Below are 3,686 nucleotides of genomic sequence, written 5' to 3' on the forward strand. Positions count from 1 at the left end.
ATGCATTTAACCTTTCTGCCTTTTTGCATTTGACTGTGAAGTTTTTATGCCCTAATACATGGTCAATTTTAGTAGGTGGCATATACCACTGAGAAACAGGTATATTCCTTTTTATCCCTATTCACTTTTCTCCAGAGAGCTATCATATCTAACTTTTCTAAAATTATATTCACTTCCTTATTTTCTTTATTGCTCATTTTGTGGTTAGATTTTTCTAATTATGAGAAGAGGAAGTTGAGTCTCCCACTAGCATATTTTTATTGTACATTTCTTCCTGTAACTCACTTAACTTCTCATCTAAGAATTTGTTTGTTATAACACTTGGTGCATATATGTTTAGTATTGATATTACTTCATTATCTATAGTACCTTTTAGCAAGATGCAGTTTCCTTCCTTATCTCTTTTAATTAGATATATTTAAGTTTAATGTTCAGTGAATTATTACATAGGTGCAAAAAGACTTTTTGTACAGGTAATGGAATGAAAGCATTGGGATGCAGTCTCATCTTCTGGTTGGTACAATGAAGGCATTCTCTGGATGGTTTCATGAGCAAACAGGACAATGGGTATGATAGATATTGCCTGCTCTCCTATGGTTTTTATTTCTTTCACTAGATCTCCATTCCAAGAACTTTTAGTTCTCCTTAGTTTGACATTATGAATATTCAGAAGAATGCTATCTATTAAAATGTTTGGTGATTGTTTTATCTACAATAATACTGCCATTGCAGTACAGTTTATTTGTTGAATTATTAAGGTGATTTAGAGAATTTATATCATTTGCTTTTATAATATGGAGAATTGTCTGTTAATTTATTATTTAAAAATATAACAAGTTTCTGGGATAGAATTCTGGCTACTTGATCCTGAATCCCTGGGTATTTGGTAGGTGCTAAAAATTTGCAGCCTGCAGTATTATTTTTGCACAGTTTCTAAAATATAGAAAAATTTTCATCAGTTTCTAAGTCTGGGCTTCTTAAGAATGAACTTTTTATAGTTTCTGGTAGCAAGGATAGCAAGGACCTAATCTTTATATCACTGTTGTTAGCCTCTCCATTTCTATCTGGTGGCATACCAATGATAGTTACATATGACGAATACAGTGACATGTTTGATTTGTCTTTATTATTGCTCTGTGATATGGTGACTGTTTATGGAATAAACATTTCTGTTCTTTTTAGACTGTTTACCACGTAGTCTGAGAGCATCTATCAGACCTTTTCCTCTTTTGTTGCAAAGGAAGTATTCATTCTTCTATAGATACTCTGGCCTATGATTGGGCCCTACATTTTGTTAAATTCATGAGTTGTTGTATATTTTCTAAATGCTTCTTATTCATTATACTATTCCAATTGTGTTCATTAAAATGGCTACTGCAGGGATGTAAATTGCTCTAAACATACTCTCTTTGAGTTTTAACTTCAGGATATCATTTAGCTTCCTCACATATATAGCCACAAATTGCTCATTGATAACTTCGCAATACATCTAGAGAAGACTAGGAGTACCACCTTTGGCCATTGGTTCTATTTGACATGCTGACTTAAACTCAAAGTATTTAGTCTTTATTTTTTCTTATTATATTTTAAGAATTTTATTTTTTCAAGTCTGAATAACATTTTTATATCATTTGAGGCATTTCCCATGAGATAAAACTTCTTCTTCATCATCATCTTATTCTTATTCAATAAATATAATAAATAAAAGCGGACCTATTAATTATTTAATTGGAGGCAGCTAGGTGGCACAGTGGATAGAGTACACAGCCTGGCATCAGAAAGACTAACCTTCATAAGTTCAAATCTGGCTTTATACGCTAGCTGTGTAACCCTGGACAAGTCACTTAACCTGTTTGCCTCAGTTCCTCATCTGTAAAATGAGCCGGAGAAGGAAATGGCAATCCACTCTAGTTGCCAAGAAAACCTCAAATGGGGTCATGAATAATTGGACACAACTGAGAAAAAGAACAAAATTATTAGTTTCCTATTTATCCTATATTTATCTTTCTTTTTAATTTTCTAATATTTTATTATTTATTTAATATTTTTAGTTTTTAGCATTGATTTCCACGAGGTTTTGAATCACGAATTTTCTCCCCATTTCTACCCTCCCCCCCCACTCCAAGATGGCATATATTCTGATTGCCCCGTTCCCCAGTCAGCCCTCCTTTCTGTCACCCCACTCCCCCCCATCCCCTTTTCCCTTACTTTCTTGCAGGGCAAGATAGATTTCTATGCCCCATTGCCTGTATATCTTATTTCCCAGTTACATGCAAAAACAACTTTTTTTGTACATCTGCTTTTAAAACTTTGAGTTCCAAATTCTCTCCCCTCTTCCCTCCCCACCCACCCTCCCTAAGAAGGCAAGCAATTCAACATAGGCTGCACATGTGTGGCATTATGCAAAACCCTTCCACAATACTCATGTTGTGAAAGACTAACTATATTTTGCTCCCTCCTATCCTGTCCCTCTTTATTCAATTTTTCTCCCTTGACCCTGTCCCTTTTCTAAAGTGTTTGCTTTTAATTACCTCCTCCCCCTATCTGCCCTCCCTTCTATCATCCGCCCTTTTTATCTCCTTCCCCCTTCTTTCCTATGGGGTAAGGTACCCAATTGAGTCTGTATGCTATTCCCTCCTCAAGTCAAATCCGATGAAAGCAAGATTCGCTCATTCCCCTCACCTGCCCCCTCTTCCCTTCCAACGAACTGCTTTTTCTTGCCACTTTTATGTGAGATAATTTACCCCCTTCTATCTCTCCCTTTCTCCCTCTCTCAATATATTCCTGTCTCATCTCTTAATTTTATTTTGTTAGATATCATCCCTTCATATTTAACTCACACTGTGCCCTCTGTCTATACACACAGACACACACACACACACACACACACACACACACACATATATGTATGCGCGCACACACACACACACACACACACACATATATATATATATATGTATATTCCCTTCAGCTCACCTCATACTGAGGTTTCATGAATTACACACATCATCTTTCTATGTAGGAATGTAAACAAAACAGTTCAACATTAGTAAGTCCCTTATGATTTCTCTTTCTTGTTTATCTTTTCATGCTCCTCTTGATTCTTGTGTTTGAAAGTCAAATTTTCTATTCAGCTCTGGTCTTTCACTGAGAAAGCTTGAAAGTCCTCTATTTTATTGAAAGTCCATATTTTGCCTTGGAGCATAATACTCAGTTTTGCTGGGTAGGTGATTCTTGGTTTTAATCCTAGCTCCTTTGACCTCCAGAATACCATATTCTAAGCCCTTCAGTCCCTTAATGTAGAAGCTGCTAGATCTTGGGTCATCCTGATTGTGTTTCCACAATACTCAAATTGTTTCTTTCTGGCTGCTTGCAGTATTTTCTCCTTGATCTGGGAGCTCTAGAATTTGGCAACAATATTCCTAGGAGTTTTCTTTTTGGGATCTTTCTCAGGAGGCGATCAGTGGATTCTTTCAATTTCTATTTTACCCTCTGGCTCTAGAATATCAGGACAGTTTTCCTTGATAATTTCTTGAAAGATGGTATCTAAGCTCTTCTTTTAATCATGGCTTTCAGGTAGTCCAATAATTTTTAAATTATTCCTCCTGGATCTATTCTCCAAGTCAGTGGTTTTTTCCAATGAGATATTTCACCTTGTCTTCCATTTCTTCATTCCTTTGGTTCTG

The sequence above is a fragment of the Trichosurus vulpecula genome, chromosome 8, assembly GCF_011100635.1.
Source record: "Trichosurus vulpecula isolate mTriVul1 chromosome 8, mTriVul1.pri, whole genome shotgun sequence".
NCBI lineage: Eukaryota > Metazoa > Chordata > Mammalia > Diprotodontia > Phalangeridae > Trichosurus > Trichosurus vulpecula.